Source organism: Podarcis raffonei, chromosome 10, assembly GCF_027172205.1.
Source record: "Podarcis raffonei isolate rPodRaf1 chromosome 10, rPodRaf1.pri, whole genome shotgun sequence".
Lineage (NCBI taxonomy): Eukaryota > Metazoa > Chordata > Lepidosauria > Squamata > Lacertidae > Podarcis > Podarcis raffonei.
Genome location: NC_070611.1, coordinates 3,014,787 through 3,036,017, shown reverse-complemented (window position 1 = coordinate 3,036,017; position 21,231 = coordinate 3,014,787). Strand labels below are relative to the sequence as shown.

Here is a 21,231-nt window from a genome sequence, read left to right as displayed (position 1 = left end):
GAGAGACGCCAACCTGGACAACCCACTGCCCCTTATCTGTCTGGGCATGGCTCCGACTCGGCCCTGTTTGGTGCAGAAGCACCAACCAAAGTTTCCTGCAATTAAGAGTACATCTCAGCTTTTTTCTGAGCGAGAGGGGACTTTGGCTGCTGCTTCTGAGCTAGGCTGGCTGGGACAGAGCCGAGACACCCATACGGAGGTCACGTGGGGAAAGCTGCTAAGTTGAGGTAGGAGGACATGCTTCCTTCCCAGGTCCCCCACCCTCCTGCCCCAGACTGGTGCTAGCGTGGCTGGGAGCCAGGCGCCTGCTGATATCACCGTTTGCTGTGTGGCGAGAGAAAGATGCAGCCTGGGGACCCAGACGGAAGACACCTGCCTCAGAGGTAATGGGAAAGGGGGAAGGAGGGGGGCCGTAGGAAACACACAAGGAGGGCCTGCAGGATCAGACCAAGGGCCCATCTGGTCCAGCCTCCTCTTCTCCTAGGGGCCACAAAGATGCCTGTGGGAAAGCTGCAAGCAGGATTCGGGCCCAAGAGCCCTCTGCCCACCTGGGACTTCCTGCAACGGCTTTTCTGAAGCATTGTTTCCTCCATCAGGACCACCCTCTCCATTCAGTCGTCTAATCCTCTTTTAAAGCCATGCAGTGAGAGATACTCTTCTGCTGCATCTCCTGGTCATCTGATTGTTCCTGCCAAAAGCTCTTGTGAGCTCAGCAGTGGGGTCTGCTTTAAGTCCATGGGGTGGGTGTGACAGCTGAATGGGTGTCCCAGGTGATGCTCTGTCCCTGGTGTGTGAGTGACAGCCCATTCACATGTTCAGGGATAGCCTCGAGTTCTCCCCTGCTTCAAAGATACCTTCTTTCTTCCAAGATCTCCTGTCTGCACTGCTGTGGCTGCTGCCGAAGCCTCCCATTTAAAAAGAACAGCTTGAGGAATCCCCAGCGATGCCGTCAAGGAAGGGAAAGATGGTGGAAAGTGGAAGGATGAATACCAGAGCATTTGCATCTCAGCTGAAGGACTGTATTCCAGTTTCTGATTTTTCAGCTGCTGGAGCATTTGAAAGCTGTCATGTGATAAATAGAGGCTTTACAAATGTGAAGAGTGAACTTTTCCCTGTTCATCCTTTGAAAATATCAGAACATTTTTTTGGTTAAATCAAGATAAGATTAACTTTCCTACTCTAAGAAATATTCAAGGGCTGCATCCACCGCTGAAGCTTCAAATGGAATTCAAAGCAGCGAAGAAGGTCCAGCGTCTTCCTATCCTTAATAGTTCTAATTTGTCACTGGATATCTGGAAAGGCAACTATGACTGCATTGGTTTTGACTTTTGAGGATATTCTGAACGACCTGGCAGAGTGAAGTAATGGGAGATCCTCATCTTTCGGTTGAACACAAACTTGGTTTATTATAATGCACACATACTCCATCCTTCTGTTCATGATAATGTTTCTTACCTGAGTCCCTGTAGGTTCAAGGAGACCATATTAAACAGTAGTCGTACAGCGTTTGTTTTGATACACACAATCTCCCATCTACCTTGATTTTAAAAGGCACATTAAATGCTTAAATATATTACTTTTGTTCTGTGTTTACTGTCAATACAAATGTCTTGTAATTGGGTATTTTTTAAAAAACACACACCCAGGAAATACATCTCTATTCAGGGCAATTACTGCTTCATGTCTGCAACTGTGGAGCTGTAGATGTTAAAAAGTCTATAGAAAAAGGACATTTTAGATTGAATGTCCTTGTTCTTTGCCATATATAACCCAGGTATTTGCTGTTTAATCTTTCTTTCCTTGTGCTTGATGACTTGACATGCCATCTTTTAAAAACAATGAATAAAATTTTATATGAATGCAAAAAAAGAAAAGAAAAAAAAGAGCTCCATGCATGCCAGGGCAACACAAGCTCTGAAGAGCAATTTGAGTAATGAGCCAGGGCACTGGAAGGAGAGATCAGCTCATTGGCACGCAGCCTCTAAGACTCTCACCAGAGTGACAAGAATTCCCAAATTAAATCCAAATAAGAAGAGAGAATTCAAAGAATTAGTGGAACAACTTTTGAAAAGTGTCTGGGAGTGAAATAAGGGAGCCCACTCCAGACCCGGTCAGAATCGCGTGGGGAAAATCAGACTGGAAAGAAATGGGTACAACTAAACCTGTAGTCTCAGAGTAGATGGGCACAGAAGGGATCAAAGAATTGTAGAGCTGGAAGGATCATCTAGTCCAAACCCTGCAATGCAGGAATCTTTTTGCCCAACGCGGGGCTTGAGATTAAGAGTCTCGTGCTCTCCTGACTGAGCTATCCAGGATGATTGTTCTGGTAATGCTGGAAGTGGAGCTTGGCACATGTTCACGTAAAAAAATTATTTAATCTAATCCAAGGCTGGTATTGATAGGTCCCCAACACAAATTAAAACCTGCTTCTTGCCCTTCTATAGCCTTTCAAATGACAAGTATTCATTTATTTAGTGACAATGCACCATAGAATGTAATGCAGATGCTTTCAAAAGTTGTATTTTGCTGCTACCACATGGCCAGAGCTGGTTTCAGTTATCGTGTCCCTTGAATTCAGCTTTCCGAATTGACACTTCTAAAGATTTTGACTCCCTGATCCAAAATGCTATGGTACTCACCTCAGTGATATTTTGAAAGCAGCTCTGTGTCCAGCAAGAACGCAGCTTGATAATAACATATCAGGTCATGAGTGTTCAATTGGTGTACTTATAATACAGCTATTCTCTTCAGAAATAATGCATTATCCAGACTTGGGAGGCAACCCAACGGGTCCCAGCACAACTTCCACAACTGCTTGAAGTCCCTCTTTCTTCCGAATCCTTGATCTCTCTTCCCCTGCCTACTCTCCTGGCTTGGCTTCTAGCTGTTGATGTTACTTGGATGTCAAGACGGATGAATGACACAGCGAGAGAACAATTAAAAAGGAGGCACAGAATGCCAGCTGGTGAGGATACAGGTTTCTGGCGTGACTGCACCTAACACACTGCAAAAAAGGATCCTGTGTATTTCTACATTTTTATGTTCTGTCTGTTCTACACAGCCCAGAAATATTTCCTTTCAATTGCTCTGTTAGCACAGGGAGAACACAGGTTCACCTGACCTGCTGGAGTTCAGCATGCAATTGAGAAATTGGAATTCCTGTCCCAGATTTGCACCCATTGCTATTACGCTGCTAAGTGGTTGTGTGATACTCACTATGCACTGCTTGGTGGTTATATTACTTGGCTCTATGTCTGCATACACACTTATCGAACAATTGCAGGTCATACAGGATCTTTTGTGGATTCTGAATAATGCCAGCCGTTCTGCATGTACTTGCCAGTGCTGAGAGTTCATTGCTGTCGAAATCCGCCAAAAGTGAAATCCCAAGATTATGAAGAGTTCTTCGAAGAGGGAACAGCAAAATAAGAGACTGGGGTTTGGTGCAAATGCAGCATGCTGCCCATTGGGATGTTTTCAAGGCACCACCACCTGGCAGGCCCATTGGGATTTTAAAACAGCATGCCTTCCTCTGATCTTATATTTGGAGCTGCAGCCAAAGTGGGCAGTTCTTGCTGCACTGCAAGACTGCAGAGTTCCCGCCCCCCCACAAGAGACAGTCTCCGCCTCTCTCTCTGTGCCATCTCTAGCATGCATGGAATTAGATTGTGGGCCTCGGGTTGCTCATCCCAGCTGCAGACTGCCTGGCCATGGTTCTCCAAAGGGTGGCAGGTAGCAGTTGCTCCCAGCCCTGCCTAGATATACCAAGGATGGACCCACCCAGGGGCCTTTTTAGGCCATAGCTCAGCGCCTGTGGAAGGCCACAGGGTCAGTCCTCAGCATCTCCAGGTGAGGCCTGGACCAGGGCTCCCGCCCACCCATTCCTGCATCCACACAGCTGCAAGGACATCCAGGAATCAGCGTCTCAGAAGCTGCCGGCTTCTTCTTGCACTGCTTCCCAGTCAGCATCCCTCTCTTGACACACAAGGTGTTTGCTGCAGCAAGCAAGGGCTGCCCTTCTCTGCGCACACAGCAGCGAGCCGTCTTAGTTGCGTTGACAAGTGGGGAAGCTCTTTCCACGGCCAGCAGGGGAAAAGCAGGAAACAGTGGGGCAAAAAATATAATTATTTTTTTCAAGGTGCTGGAGCGGAGGTCCAGCGAATTCCGGCTGAAGCAAAGCACTGCTGCTCCCTGTAATCATCCTGTTAGAAGAAGCACTTCAGCTGGGAAATGGTCATGAGCAAGCTGCAGGTTCTTCATCCCTATTCTAAAAAAACAAATGTCTCCCCCCTGTAGTTTTTTAGGGGCTCTGGGAATAGCTCCCATTAGCAGTGATCTGTAGAGTCCTAGGAACTCAGTCATGAGGAGGAACTAGCAAGGGAGGAGGAGCTCAGGTGCCCGGTTCTGGAGTTGGGGAGGGACCCCGTGCCTTGGAAATGGAAAACCATTGGGTGTTGAGTGTCCCAGGATTGTGCCTTGCCTTCAAGGGGGATGCCTGGGGAGCAGCGGAGCAATCCGCATGCCCTGCGCCCAGGGGTCCCTCCCCAAGCCAGGGCAACACTCTCTGTGGGGCCTCTGAGGAGTCTGCCTGCCTCCTCCCACTCAGCCGCCCTACAGCCAAGGGGGAGGCGGCAGATGGACCGTTTGGGCACTGCAGAGCCTGCACGCAGCTAAGCCACCTAGTCTCTCCCAGGAGAGTGAGTGCCACCTGGCATTTTGTCACCCCCCTCAGTAGTGACATCCGGGTGGCCCACCCCCACCTCACCATCCTTCCTCCGCCCCTGCTTGGGCCCAGTTCTCCTATCTGTTAAGGTCACCTTGAATCCTGATTATTTCTTTTGCAGCATTAGCTACCCCTCCCAGTTCGGTGTCCTCTGCAAAGTTGATGAGCATCCCCTCAATTCCTTCATCCAAGTCGTTTATAAAGACACTGAAGAACAACGGGCCCAGGACAGAACCCTGCGGCACTTGTCACTATTTTCCAGGATGACGAGGAACCATTCATGATTACTCTTTGGGTTCGGTCACCCAACCAGCTGCAAATCCACCTGACAGTTACCTCGTCCAACCCACATTTACCAGCTTCTCTGCAAGAATATCATAGGGGACTTTGTCAAAAGTCTTACTGAAATCAAGATACACTATGTCCTCAGCATTCTCCTCATCCACCGCATGGAATTGTGCAGCAATTGAGCATGATTTGGGGAGGCGGAGAATCCCATCTTAAAATGGCCTCAAACCCCAATAGAACCTCTCCTTTAAAACGGGGACAGAAGAAAGCTATCCTTAGGCAATGTTGCCTTAGCAAGCTGTTTTACTGGGTGCTCTACTTGGCACAACAGCCTATTAATTGCCCCTGAAAGGCAGAGTAGCTGGGAGCTGGGACTGCGCTTTGGTTTGCTGGTGACCAGTGCCCGTTCTAAGGGCCGTGTGGCTCTCGGTCTGCCTGCCGTGCCGCAACAGTGTCTGGCAGCGGCCCAGAGGTGCTTTATGCCCCTCTGTCTCACGGGAGGAGAAGAGAAAGTGCCTTGTCCACCAACCATGGGGCGGGGGCGGCGGGGGGGGGGGAGAAGGAAGCCTCGAAACACTGGCTACTGTGGGACGCAATTCAGCCATAAAGAGAGATTGTGTTGAGAGGACAAGGCTCGGTTCAGCCTCTGGTACGAGGCTAGCATCCTGGGCCATTGTCAGCCTGTAGACTGGCTGAATTTATAGCTCCTACGGAGGGATGTGGACGGGCTTTGTGGAATTCGTGACTCCAGCAGAGAGGGGAGATTCTGTGCCTTCACAGCAACAGGCCCTCTCACAGAAGAACACTTTGTTGTTGATCCCCAGAACCTTCCTAGGGATTGCTGGTGTCATCGTAGCTGGTGCTCAAGTATTTTAAAGTTCACCTCTACAGTTCCCTGCACCAGGCGAAGGGGCTTTTCAGTCGTGGCAAAAACCAAGGAAAGGGGTTTTTCAGCAGCAGCAGCAGCAGCTAAATTGCAGCACTCCTTGCCCTGAGAGATTTACTTTTCCATTTACTGTCTTCTGTATTTCGTCTGCCATCTGTTAGATTTATAGAAATAAAACCAGATATCTGCTTTGTTTCTTGGTGATTTTGCTCAGTTCATTTTTTTTGGACTGTTATGAGGGGTTGGGTGTTTTTTGTTTTTGTATTTTCTTTGAGTGTGCTTGTTCGGATAGAAAAGCAGGATAAAAGTCCTGAAATAAATAAAATAATAAAATAAATATACACATGTACAACTTATTTATTATTTATTACTCAAGCAGCTTACATGGTTCTCCACTGCCACTGCCACCATGTTAACCTCAAAACAAGCCTGGGAGGGAGGCCAGGCCAAGGGATAATGGCGACTAGCCCAAGCTCACCCTGTGCACTTCGTGGCTGAACTGCACCACAATAGCTCATTCACTCATGACTGCACAACCCTGAACAGAAGGAAGGAGACAAGCACCCAGAGATAAAATGCTCATCTTGGAAGCAGCCTCAGTTTCCCAAAGAAGAAGGCTGTGGAGATTTCCAAGGCTGCTGCTTATCTGGGTGCAAAATAGTTGCTTTGACTGGCTAATCCAACGCCTGGCAGCCTAATACTTTCTTACCACTGGCTTCTAATGTATAAAACTAGATGTTGGAGGACAAGGGTTTCAGACTTTATACAGGCTTTAAAAAATAATAATCATGGAAGAACATATAATAATGCAATCACACACTGATAGTTGGACCGTTTAGGTTGTTACCAATAATGGGCAAAGTCACTCCTGGCCCCATTGGGAATGGGCCGATCTAAAATGAAATTAATTCTGAAATAATTCATGCTTAGGTCTGTTGGTGAGAATGTGGTCCTGAGAACACCAAGGTTGCAGGTTCAGTCCCCATACTGGCCCCCTGCATGGTCTTGCACTGCAGGGGTTGGAGTAGATCATAGAATCATAGAATCAGAATCATAGAGTTGGAAGAGACCAAGAGGGCCATCGAGTCCAACCCCCTGCCAAGCAGGAAACACCATCAGAGCACTCCTGACATATGGTTGTCAAGCCTCTGCTTAAAGACCTCCAAAGAAGGAGACTCCACCACACTCCTTGGCAGCAAATTCCACTGTCAAACAGCTCTTACTGTCAAGAAGTTCTTCCTAATGTTTAGGTGGAATCTTCTTTCTTGTAGTTTGGATCCATTGCTCCGTGTCCGCTTCTCTGGAGCAGCAGAAAACAACCTTTCTCCCTCCTCTATGTGACATCCTTTTATATATTTGAACATGGCTATCATATCACGCCTTAACCTCCTCTTCTCCAGGCTAAACATGCCCAGCTCCCTTAGCCGTTCCTCATAAGGCATCGTTTCCAGGCCTTTGACCATTTTGGTTGCCCTCCTCTGGACACGTTCCAGTTTGTCAGTTCCTCCTTGAACTGTGGTGCCCAGAAGTGGACACAGTACTCCAGGTGAGGTCTGACCAGAGCAGAATACAGTGGCACTATTACTTCCCTTGATCTAGATGCTATACTCCTATTGATGCAGCCCAGAATTGCATTGGCTTTTTTAGCTGCCGCGTCACACTGTTGGCTCATGTCAAGTTTGTGGTCAACCAAGACTCCTAGATCCTTTTCACATGTACTGCTCTCAAGCCAGGTGTCACCCATCTTGTATTTGTGCCTCTCATTTTTTTTGCCCAAGTGCAATACTTTACATTTCTCCCTGTTAAAATTCATCTTGTTTGTTTTGGCCCAGTTCTCTAATCTGTCAAGGTCGTTTTGAAGTGTGATCCTGTCCTCTGGGGTGTTAGCCACCCCTCCCAGTTTGGTGTCATCCGCAAATTTGATCAGGATGCCCTTAAGTCCATCATCCAAGTCGTTAATAAAGATGTTGAATAAGACCGGGCCCAAGACAGAACCCTGTGGCACCCCACTAGTCACTCTTCTCCAGGATGAAGAGGAACCATTGATGAGCACCCTTTGGGTTCGGTCAGTCAGCCAGTTACAAATCCACTGAGTGGTAGCATAGTCAAGACCGCATTTTACCAGCTTCTTTACAAGAATATCATGGGGCACCTTGTCAAATGCCTTGCTGAAATCAAGGTAGGCTACATCCACTGCGTTCCCTTCATCTACCAGGCTTGTAATTCTGTCAAAAAACGAGATCAGGTTAGTCTGACATGACTTATTTTTCAGAAATCCATGCTGACTATTGGTGATCACAGCATTCCTTTCTAGGTGCTCACAGTCTGTTTGCTTAATGATCTGCTCCAGAATCTTCCCTGGTATTGATGTCAGACTGACTGGGCGGTAATTATTTGGGTCCTCTCTTTTCCCCTTTTTGAAAATAGGGACAACATTTGCCCTCCTCCAGTCTGCCGGGACTTCGCCAGTTCTCCAGGAATTCTCAAAGATGACTGCCAGTGGTTCTGAGATCACATCTGCCAGTTCTTTTAATACTCTTGGATGCAGTTCATCTGGCCCTGAAGACTTGAATACATCTAAACTAGCCAAGTATTCTTGTACTATCTCCTTAGTTATTCTGGGCTGTGTTTCCTCTGCTGAATCATTTGCTCCAACTTCTTGTTTTCTTTATCGGAGAAGACTGAGGCAAAGAAGGCATTGAGGAGTTCAGCCCTTTCTGTGTCCCTGTTTACATTTCACCATCTTCTCCTCTGAGTGACCCCACTGTTTCTTTGTTCTTCCTTTTGCTACGAACATACCCATAAAAGCCTTTTTTGTTGCTTTTAACCTCTCTAGCAAGCCTGAGTTCATTCTGTGCTTTAGCTTTTCTGACTTTGTGTCTACACGTGCTGGCTATTTGTTTGAATTCCTCTTTGGTGGTTCCCCCCCTTTTCCATTTTTTGTACACATCCTTTTTTAATCTTAACTCAGTTAAAACTTCTTTAGATAGCCACCCTGGCTTCTTTAGGCACCTTCCATGTTTCCGTCTCATTGGTATTGCCTGAAGTTGTGCTTTTACTATCTCCCTCTTAACAAACTCCCAGCCATCATGAACTCCCTTTCCCTTTAGTATTACTGTCCATGGGACCTCACCCAGCACTTCCCTAAGTTTTATGAAGTCAGCTTTCTTAAAGTCAAGAAATTGAGTCCTAGTATGCTTGGCTGCTCCTTTCCACTGTATAGTAAACTTCAGAAGAGCATGATCACTCGCGCCTAATGATCCTTCCACTTCTACCCCACTAACCAGGTCATCAACATTGGTTAGGACCAGATCTAAAATGGCTGTTCCTCTTGTTGCTTCTCCCACTTTCTGGACAATGAAGTTGTCTGCAAGGCCAGTGAGGAATCTGTTTGACCTTATGCTCTTGGCTGAGTTTGACATCCGGGTCAATGTTTGACATCGGAGAATGTTTGACATCCGGGTAATTGAAGTCCCCCATTACTACTATCTCCCTTCCTTTTGCATGCTTGGCCATCTGTTCCAGGAAGGCATCATCTATGTCCTCCGTTTGGCTTGGGGGTCTATAGTAAACTCCCACAATGAGGTCACTGTTATTCTTCTCTCCCTTAATTTTGACCCAAATGCTCTCACTTTGGCTTTGAGGTTCGAAATCTTGGATTTCTTCACAGGTATACACATCCCTGACATATAACGCCACTCCTCCTCCTTTCTTGTCTGGTCTGTATCCCTCCATTATTACATTCCAATCGTGGGACTTATCCCACCAGGTTTCAGTGATGCCTATTATGTCATATTTAGTTTGCTGTACCAAGAGCTCAAGCTCATCTTGTTTATTTCCCATGCTTTGTGCATTAGTGTACAGACATTGAAGTCCATTAATCATTCTCCCGTGTCTCTTATTTAAGGATTTTTTTCCTCCCACCACTAGGTCTGCGTGCTGTTTGCTCCATTTGGTCTATGACCCTTTGGTAGATGACCCTCAGGGCACTGGCGTAGCCTGGGGGGCTGGGGGGTCCATGGCCCAAGACACATTTTTGAGAGGAGGCGTGACCAGGCGCCCCCACAACAGGCTCCCCTCGGAGCCTGGCTCCAGTGTGCAAGGGAGCTGCTGAGGCAGCTTTTGTGCGCCTGGCCAGAGTTCATCTCATGGGCCTCAGGGTCACTTTCGGCTCTCCAATTCTATGATTCTATGTTGATTTGGTCCTCTATCACACTTCCGATGCATCACTGGGAGCATAGCAGGGCCTACAAGCCTCTCACCCTTGATGCTTGTGTTATGTACTGAGCTAGGATCCTAGAACAATAGGCAGGTAGGATCCTTGAATGCAACAACTGATTGGCCTGCAGGAGCACCCCATTCAGGCCCCAGGTGGAAGTTAATCAGCCTATTAGGTCTGGAGAATCATAGAATGCAAGCAGACTCAGCCAATCACACGGGACTCATTGTGTACATAATGTATATAAAGCCTGAGGTTCGGGGGGGGGTTCACTGTTTTACGAGCTGCAATAAAGAGCATGAAATCACTATGTGACTGAGTATATTTCAGCTTGCGTAAAAAGAAGCAGCCCACCACTTCCTTTCCCAAGCTTACCTTGATGAGGCGAAGGGGAAACAGAGAGAGGGAGGGAGTCCCGGACGCTGCTGCAAGAATGTGCCCTTCTGCCCGACGTCAATCCCAAAGCCTGCGGCTGATCCCAGCTCTCCTCACTAGCACCTTGCCTGGGTACACTGGGTGGCAAAGGGGGTGTTGATGGTGGGAGAGAGCAGCAAGTTTGGAGAAGCCCCAGAGCACCCAGGGGAGAAATTATCCTGCACAGGTTTATTCCTGAAATGTCCACCTCTCTCAGGAAGAGAAACAATGCAAGTTCACTTGCCATAGCTTAAAATAGACAACAATTAAGCTGAGCTTCATGAAAAGGTTACAGGGAGTCAAAAGAGAGAGGATTTAAAAATAATTTGTTTGAGATCAGGAAGGCATGTGGAAATGAGACAGCTGTTAGAATCATTTTTGGGCAAGGGGACAGCAATTCCAGCTTGTGATCAGGCAGGCAGAGGAACCAGATGAGGAGCTGCAGGTGCCCCTTCAGGCTGGCTGCCGGCCGGTTCTGAGAAGATAATAAAATCTGCAGAATGGAACTCAATCAAATGAGAGCAAAGTCAATACAGGAAGCTGTGAGGATGCCAAACGGCAAAAGAGGGGTGATTAATGGTGTTATAAACTTCCAGAATTCATTATGCACATAGGGCTCATGAGGTGTTATTTTTTAAAAAGCAGCACAACTTTGTCCTCCTAATAGTTATGACACATCTGGAAGGGGAGCTTGTCAACTGCATGACCTCCTGTACAAGGAGACACAAGCAGGTGATTTAGATATGACAAACGGGCACCATCAACTGAACAAGGTTTTAGAACTCATCTGGTTTTTGCATGAAAGGTAAATCCAGATTAAATGGTGGAGAGGGGGAACAGGCCGGCGTTTGGATGCCAGCAATGTCATGTGGATGCTGCAAAAACTTGTGGGCATGAGACACACCAAACCCACAATAAATGCCTGTCTCTGGAAGCACTGAGAACCACCCAAAGTGGGACAGAGCGTTGGAACCTGACTTAGATGGATAGGTGATAGGAAGTGAGGAAGTACGAGTACTCAAAGCACATCACACACATTGCTGTTACGTCAGCAGCTGTGCTAATATTACATTCCTTATATCACCCTGTGGCTGAGAGAAAGCCGGGAACTCGTGGCAGAGCTGATATCTAAGGCAGGGATTTCACCAACTCAGCTCTTCACCTCTTCACAACTTCACTCTTGCTCTGAAGTTGAAATTCTAAAGGATATGGGGCAACTTGGAGATAGCTAAGCTCTCTATGGGTTGCCCACAAATCTCTGAAATTAATGGTATGACAGCAATTCTTTATCGGAGTCCAAAGACCCACCAGGAAATTAAGGGTACTTTGTGCCCCATTTTTATATGACGCTAACACCGAGCTTCTGCCCACTGGATTGGCTCCCATTTTCTAACAGCAATGCTGTGGGACCAGGTGCTCCTAGATTCCTTTTAGACCCAAGGGGTTCAAGGGCCCCTATGCACTCTGGATGACACTCACTGGTCATTTTCATGCAATGGAAACAGCTACTAGCATTCACGGATTACATGGCGACTGGAGCTGGTGTATTTTGTTTCCCTCAGGGAAATGTTAAAAATAAATTAATGATGGAGTGTGGAGCATCCCCTCCAGCCTCCCCATCCTGCAAACTCCAACTTGAGCTGGTTTAAGCCAGGTAAGACTTATGGTTTCTCCACCATGACTCCCCCCACTGTAGGAATGTTCTGCTATATCTATTTACCTGGGAGTAAGAACCAACCTCCGGGTAGCCACCTATAGGATTGCATGGCTAATTTTAGAATGGATTGGGATGCCAGCCAGAATAAACCACTGAAGGGACGGGCTGACATTTCCAGTAGAGCCAAGTATCCTGCTAGGACAAAAGAGGCAGGAACAGGAACAGAACAGGAACAGAAATACAAGATGGGTGACACCTGGCTTGAGAGCAGTACATGTGAAAAGGATCTAGGAGTCTTGGTTGACCACAAACTTGACATGAGCCAACAGTGTGACGCGGCAGCTAAAAAAGCCAATGCAATTCTGGGCTGCATCAATAGGAGTATAGCATCTAGATCAAGGGAAGTAATAGTGCCACTGTATTCTGCTCTGGTCAGACCTCACCTGGAGTACTGTGTCCAGTTCTGGGCACCACAGTTCAAGAAGGACACTGACAAACTGGAACGTGTCCAGAGGAGGGCAACCAAAATGGTCAAAGGCCTGGAAACGATGCCTTATGAGGAACGGCTAAGGGAGCTGGGCATGTTTAGCCTGGAGAAGAGGAGGTTAAGGGGTGATATGATAGCCATGTTCAAATATATAAAAGGATGTCACATAGAGGAGGGAGAAAGGTTGTTTTCTGCTGCTCCAGAGAAGCGGACACGGAGCAATGGATCCAAACTACAAGAAAGAAGATTCCACCTAAACATTAGGAAGAACTTCCTGACAGTAAGAGCTGTTTGACAGTGGAATTTGCTGCCAAGGAGTGTGGTGGAGTCTCCTTCTTTGGAGGTCTTTAAGCAGAGGCTTGACAACCATATGTCAGGAGTGCTCTGATGGTGTTTCCTGCTTGGCAGGGGGTTGGACTCGATGGCCCTTGTGGTCTCTTCCAACTCTATGATTCTATGATTCTAGGGGATGCGACCCTAAAGGATATAAAATCTGAATTGCTGGTGCAAAGCAGAAGCCAGGAAAGGGCTGAATCAACTGACAGGATAGACCTGCATTTCTTCTCAACGCAAGAGAGCTCAGTCCAGGTGCAGAAGGTCCCGGAGCAAGCGTCTTCCTCCCATTGTCCTAATTAGCCATCTGGGGTGCAGTGAGACTGGAAGTGAGGTTTGCCTGCTGTGCTCAGCTGATAGGAGACGGAGGGATAGGAAGATCGGATTTGACTGACAATTCAGCCTGCACAAAAGGGGCAGCTATAAGCTAGTTGCACCTTTCTTGTTGTATGTCACCATGAGTTGCAGTCTAGTCCAAATGAAAGGGTGATGGGTCCATTCTAAGCCCCCTGTTCTTAGCCTTCCCCAGGCTGGACTCCTCCTGGTGTTTGACTGCAACTTTCATCAGCTGCAGCCAGCATGACCATATTGGCAAGGGCTGATGGAAGCTGCAGTCCTAAACATTTGGAGGGCACCAACTTGGAAGGCTGTGCATCAGATGTTTTGGTGTAAAAATGATATGGGGAGTGAGGTTGTCTTCACATGAGAAAAGTCACATTCTGAAAACATACGTGGCCTCTTGTCAATCTCTTGTATTTTGATGTGGTGGGCATTATCTTAATGTGCATTGCAAAATAGGTGAAGATGTGCTTTGAGGCAGGCTTAGTATAGAATATGTGTTTGTTTGTTTGTTTGTTTGTTTGTATTCATTCATTCATTCATTCATTCATTTAATTTAGATACCCTATATCCAGAGGTCTCAGGCAGTTCACAGAAAAGATCACATTTTAAAAGGGCATAGGATGCCAAAAGCCAATCAACCAAAAGCCTGGCTGAAAAGGAGTGTTTTTGCCTGTTGCCCAAAGCTGCATAATGAAGGTGCCAGGCAAACTTTCCTGGGGAGAGCATTCCACAGACAGGAAACCACTGCAGAGAAGGTCCATTCTCGTGTTGCCACCCTCTGGACCTCTTGAGGAGGAGGCGCATGAAGAAGGGCCTCAGAAGATGATCTTAGGGTCCGGGTAGGTTCATATGGAAAGAGGTATTGCGGTCCTGAGCCATTTAAGGCTTTATAGGTCAAAACCAGTACTTTGAATTGGGCCCAGAAATGAATTGGTAGCCAATGCAGTCGGACCAGGATAGGTGTAATATGCTCAAACCATCTTGGCCATTGAATTCTGCACCAGCAGAAGTTTCGAACCGTCTTCAGAGGCAGCCCTACATAGAACACATTGCAGTAATCTAAGCTTGAAGTTACCAGAGCATGGACAACAGTAGTTAGGCTATCCCTGTCCAGATAGGGGCATAGCTGGGCCACCAGCCAAAGCTGATGGAAGGCAGTCCGGGCCACTGAGGCCACCTGAGCCTTGAGTGACAGCAAATGGGACTTCCGGGTTAGCACCATCGGCGAATGGCGGAGTTCCTCCGACTGGAGGAACGGGCTCCGTGGAAACTGGGGTCTCCCGCCACAGCGAAGGCAGGGACCCGTTAGAAACCCCAGGCGGAGGAAGCCTGGGACCGTGGGGTTTGGCAGGCACCAAGAGCGCCTCACCTACTCACGAGGAAACCCCTTTTTGGGGGCTCCGAAGTGAAGTGGGGTGAGCAGCGCGGTGCATCGAACCGATCGCTATTTCCATGGAAGGAAGCCACGCAGCCATCGCCGGAGAGCACTGACTTTTTCCTGAAGACATTTGGACTCTAAATCAAGTACCCGTGAGTAAACGGAGAATTGGATTAAGAACTTATAAATTTATGAATTAGGCATGAAGCGGGAAGGTGTAAAAAGGAAGTCCGCCTCCCGTTTTGTATATGGACAATGTACATATGTAAACTAACAGCTTAAAAAGTCTTTTTAAAGTTGGAATTTTCCTGTATCCTTAATCAACATAACCCCCCTTGGAAGCAGGAAAGGGGGGGGGGGAGTGGACTGTTTAATCCTGCAGAAAGTGAGAGAAGGAATATAAGTTTCTACCGTCCCAGACCTGGGGACGGGGCATCGGGACAGAATTTGTTTTTGACGTCCATCGATTGAAAGCGAAGTATTTTTGACAGATAGAAAAGAAAAGAGAAACAAACTAATTTCAACGCTACCTTCTGTTTTTTGCTTTAAAGAAACAAAGTATTTGAAATCGAAGGAAATTGGAAATCGAAAGTAACTTTCTTGAAAAAAATGGATACAAATGGAAACTGTTTCCCCTAGAGGGAGCCTGTTTGTTTACGATCCCAGCATATATTTGTGAGACTTTGGACTGTGGGAAAAGTTGTCAGACTTTTGTTTTGGAAAGAATGCGTTGGCAGGAAGTCCAGATGTCTGCCCTTGACAGGATTAATGCTCTCCTTGAGCAGTTGTCTGAAAAAATGTGCCGGATGAATGGAAAATTGGACGTTATGAGAACTGTGGTCATGGAATATGATTTAATAGAGAATAAGGGTGATGAAGATACACAACGACCAATTCAGGAATCCGGCCTCACAAAGAAAGTTCAAGGGCAGATGGAGAAGGAAGAAGTAGCAGTTACTTCCTATACAACACAAATGGCAAGACCTAAAGCTTCACTGGAACAAAAGTTACTGATGAAATCTGGAGAGTGCTGGGAAGCATTTGAAGTTAAGGAAGGTTTCTACTCTAGTGGGACTCTGAATCAGGTGTTCAATTATTTGGATAAATATTTTTGGAATTATAAAGTTGAGGTTCGGGAGTGGAGCTAGGGGCAAGGAGAAAAACAGATGAAGAAAAATGGAAAATTTTACCGGATGGAACCCCCCAGAGATACACTCCCTCAGAAGCTAACAGCAGTCAAGGAACTGTGTAAGTACAAACAGGAACAGAAAAATCTGCAGAAGGGGCATAGAAGAGAGTTAAGAGCCTCGGACATCAGAACTCCGGATTGATGGACTAAGTAACGGACAGAAAGGACTGATATGACCCGAAACCAGGAGCAAGGGACGTTGGATGAAAATTAGAAATTGTTTATGTTAATTTTGGAATTAATGTAATATTATTGAAACTTGAGGGATTTGCGGGAAAGGAACCAAATTGGCTTTAGTAGAAATGCTTTTAAGGGAAAATGTATGGACATGTTATGTTTTTGAAATTTTAAGATTTTTAATAATAAGATAGGGCTAAATGGAGTAAGGTAAATTGAATAACTGTTTAATTTAAAAGAAGGAAAAGATATGTTGTTTAATAAATAAGATAGAGTGTAATGATTAATTATTTAAATTAAAAATTGAATTGGGATAAGAATTTGCTGAAATAATGATCTAAACAGGAATACAAAAAGGGAGGTGTGAGGAGGTTCAAGAACCAAGCAAATGGAAATTGTATTTGGAGATTTGTACTGTATTTCTTTTTTCTTTTTTTCTTTTTTCTTTTTCTGGGCTAGGGTTTTTTTCTATGTATTGTAAAAATCTTGAATAAATATTACTTTAAAAAAAAAAGAGTGACAGCAAAGGATCCAGGAGGACCTCCAAGCTATGAACCTGCTCCTTCAGGGGAAGTATAACCCCATCAAGACCAGGTGGCCTCCCACCCATCTGGTCATTTATATAGGAATATCTATCTTGCCCTTCTAGTGTCACTGCACTACTTAGGGTGGCTTACAGTTTAAGATCACCATATCACCGAAAACTATGAAAATACAACAAAGTTGGAGAAGATGGGTCTCCAATAAAATACACAGCTGGCAAACATCTGCTTGAACAAAGTTGGTGGTGCCAACCAGGGAAAGACAGCCAGAGAGGTGGCCACCCATGTTTCATGGAGCAAGGTGTTTCACAATATTGGTGCAGCCACTGCAAAGGCCCTGCCTCTTTAGAGTTGCCATCGACTGTGCCTCCCCCCTTGTTGAGACGCAGCGAAGGTCCTCTTCTTTTGCAATTTGGGAGTGGGCAGGATGGCATAGAGCCAACAGTCTGCCAGGGGTGTACAGGGTGTGAAAGCATGAGCATACCCTTTGAGTGTCCCAGGAAAAACAGGACATCCACTTTTTTCCTGCAAGAACATGGCAGCCATTGAGGTTGCCGTGATCTCGTGCAATTTCATGTGTGTGGGTGCTGTGAGAGCACGGCCCCGAGAAAGGCATGTTTGGGGTTCCGTAATCTCTCATGGGTCATGTGATTCACGTGGGAGCACAGATGGGAAGATGCGGGACTCAGCATGTTGGAGGGTATGCATGAGAGAAAAAGGAAGCAAGCAAATGAGCCAAATCCACCTCCTTTTCTTGCTAACTTCTCTAGCGTTGTGGACTTTACCCAGCCCAACCCATTCCCAGGCCTGGGCAGAGCTGGACTTGCATTCATTATGGGCTGATAACAAGGGCAGAGCAATGTTTTTACTTAAAGATTTAGAAAGGCAACAAGTTGAAGAATTTTTGTGAAAATTATTTTAGCAAAAGGCTAATTTCCAGTGTGTGGGGACGCGGGTGGCGCTGTGGGTTAAACCACAGAGCCTAGGACTTGCTGATCAGAAGGTTGGCAGTTCGATTCCCAGTAACGGGGTGAGCTCCCATTGCTCGGTCCCTGCTCCTGCCAACCTAGCAGTTCGAAAGCACGTCAAAGTGCAAGTAGATAAATAGGTACCGCTCCGACGGGAAGGTAAACGGTGTTTCCGTGCGCTGCTCTGGTTCGCCAGAAGCGGCTTAGTCATGCTGGCCACATGACCTGGAAGCTGTACGCCGGCTCCCTTGGCCAGTAAAGTGAGATGAGCGCCGCAACCCCAGAGTCGGCCACGACTGGACCTAATGGTCAGGGGTCCCTTTACCTTTACCTAATTTCCAGGGTCAGTAGTTATCCATAAGAGCCAACGGTGGCTGAGAGATGCTTTGTTGTGTCTGCAGTAGCTCACCCTGGCCATGTTGCCCCCAAGGAGGGGCAAGGAGCGTGAGGAGGTCTGTAAGCCATTAGTTTCAGTTTCGAGACTGTAACTCTAGAACAGGACCATTTGCTAGAAAGAGAATAGTTTTGTCTATTGTGCATATCCAAATATGATATCACAGGGTAAGATTACATTTTAATACTCTGTCATCCCTCGAGCTAATCTGATATGATGGCAAACCGCAGCATCTCAAACCTATGTTGTAACTGTAATCTTTATAGCAACCAAAATTATGATTTAAAGCTCACCGTAACACACTTGTAGGATTTAATGATGGATACAGCCTATTTACTATCTATTCCCATAGAACGGTGCACACTTGGTTTGGGATGTCTTTCCGCAGTTCTGAATGGTAAATTAATTCCCATGGCTCATTAGAGTTACTTTCACATATCACAAAAAAGCGTGGCTGAAAATTGGTTTAACATGAGCCCCACCTGTGCTGCGTAAAAGACAAGGGGTGTCTCCCACTCCTCATTAGGCAAGTTCATAAACATAGATGCATACAGACTACCATCTTCCATTAAAATAGTAAGCAACCATCATATGCAAATAGGAATATTTCTTATATTGAATCTGCTCATTTTTCCATCTTGCCTGGCATCGTCTACTGGGAGTTGCTGTGCTACAGAGCTATGATACCATCCTAAGCAGAACAAGGAGACAGCAGAAGCAAATGCAACTTGTTGTCTACAGAGTTAACCCAGAGAGGCTGGAATAGTGTTGTTGTTGTTGTTGTTTAAATTGAATATTGTGGATCTTACTGCAACTGATAGCACAAGCTACTAGTGGTGCAGCAATAAAACTGTTGGTGCATTTTCAAAGCTAAACAGGGTCTGGTATGGTTTCAAATTGGATGCGGGAACCGCATGCTGAGATTCCTACATTGCAAGGGGTTGGACTAGATTTCCCTCGGGGGTCCCTTCCAACTCTACAGGTCTAAGTTTTTTGGTTCTAAAGCCTTTGGGAAATGCAACAGGCACAGGGACATTGGGCCCTGCTAAACTTATTTAAAATGCCTGTTGTAATAGAAAGGTCTTTGTCAGGCACCTGCCATTCAGCAGGGAGGGGGCCTGCCTGATCTCAGGAGTGCCACAGAATGCATGGCTTGTGGTGGATCTGAGCCACTGATGTTCCTGAGGGAGGCTGGTCAGCTGAAGACCCTGAGAGGGCTTCTGTATCTTGAAGAATTAGACAGGAGGGAAAACTGCCGCCAGCAACAACTTCTCCCACCAATGCACCACCGTGATGGGAAAATGTATGTTTGTGTGGGGGAATTCTACCTGGATTGTGCCGTAGTACTGGAGGTGCTTTGATGAAAATACCAGACAAGTTCAGAAGTTGATGTTTCCTTGCTGAACTATAACCAACCATCAGAGGCGAAACAAGGCTTACTTTCACCTGGGTCAAAGGCTGAGTTTGGCACACACATGCACACACCCCTTAACACATTTGTTTTTAAAGGGCATAAAAAGTAGGCAATCTATCATTTGAATACAAAGCTTAATTTTTTATATAATGTTTTTATTGATCCCTTGTGTTTTATTTCAGTCCCTTTCCTCTTAGCAAGGCAGGCATGGTAATAGCCATGGAGCCAACCATCCACACACACACCCTAACTTGCCAAGTTCCTCTGAGCCTCTGGTGTGACTCTTTTGTAGCACTAGCACTGCTGAGCTGGAGATACCAAGAGTTTCATGAGTGGGTGCTTAGTTTCCCCTTTCCCATATTGCTAAGGAAAGGCAGACCCCACAGCTCCTCACAGCTCCAAGATCTGCATGTCAAGCACTTTGCACAGGAAAGGTTATCCTCAGCGCCAAGATATAAATATAATAATAATGGAAACTGTGACAATGATCAGGCACATACCAGAGAGTAAGTCCTATGGAACTCAGTGGGACTTACTTCTGAGTAAAAATGCTTACGATTGCAGTATAAGACTGCACAGTCTTTGCCCAGTTACCTGGGAGTAAGCTCCATTAAATAGCATGGGACTAACGTCTGAGTAGACAACTTGCGGAATAAACACTCCACAAGTTTCCTAAAAGATTGCTGGCTGCTGAACCATTGCAATTACAAAATTTAAAGTGAGGTTTGATGGAGGTTTGATCTCTCCACCACTTTTAATTCATCTCTGAGATGTGGAGGGGAGGAAAAAGGATGAAGAAGTAGAAGTAGTAGTAGTAGTAGTAGTAGTAGTAGAAGAAGAAGAAGCAGCAGCAGCAGCAGAAGAAGAAAAAGGATATTCCCCATACCCATGCATCCACCCACCCCAGCACATGGAAGGGAGAGGTCTTCTTCATTCACAATACCAGTCAATACCAGTGTTTATCTGGTGTAAATAAGACTCTGCAGCTCCTTTGCCGCTTTCCGGACTGCCCGACAGTGGGGTGGCGGGGGGGGGGGCAGCAGAGGACGAGGAGGAGGAGGGGGATGCTTCAGTTGAGATCCCTGCGTTTCAGGGGGCTGGGTCCCTTGCAACTCTCCCTTCCTTAGACTTAACAGCAAAACTAGCAGCTGGCAGCAACAAACACGCACACTTTCAAGTTTGCTTGGAGGGCAGCCTTTCCTCCCACTTCCCCTCTCCAGGATTTCCAACTGCTCTCTCCCTCTCCCTCTTGTAAATAAGATGGGGAACCTTTCTTCAGAAGACTCTCACCCTTGCAAAACCAGACAGGGGATCCCATCTTTGGGAAAGGGGAAGGAGGAGGAGGGTCGCTCACTTTTAGGAACGGGCAGGGCTGGGCATGCAAGCCAACTCCATTCTCTTCTTTCTCTTTCTCCTAAAGAGGGTATAATGAAATAAGCATCTGTCAAAGCATGAGCCACAAGTGACTGACAGAAGCTTCGACTAATTAGCAGCCTGTGTTGCAGGAAGTCCCGGCACCAGGGTTTCATGGCCACCTGTGGCCTTGCGCTTTCACAAATGGAAGCAGCTTCCCAGGCACAAGCCATGTATGTATTTTGGCAGACTGTTTAAATCAAATCCCCCATCCCAAGTTCCCAAGAGAAATCCATGGCAAACTCCAGTCCTTTCTTCTTGGTTGAGATCTCTGAAATCCAATCCCCAATCAAAACTGCAGCAGACTTACAGCACAATCCTGCACATTCTTACTCCAAGAGTAGTCCAACTGATGGTGAAGCTCACACACAGGCGCATGGATTGCAGCCTAAAATCATTGCTGCCCC

The 21,231-nt window shown here is 46.4% G+C and overlaps 1 protein-coding gene and 1 pseudogene across 4 annotated transcripts in view; both read left to right on the top strand.

Annotated features, from left to right (window-relative positions):
- Positions 1–21,231, top strand: part of DMTF1 (cyclin D binding myb like transcription factor 1) — a 167,471-nt gene that overhangs the window by 127,895 nt on the left and 18,345 nt on the right. The gene's annotated exons all lie outside the window — the stretch shown is intronic.
- On the top strand, positions 960–1,527 carry LOC128422281 (proteasome maturation protein-like; annotated as a pseudogene).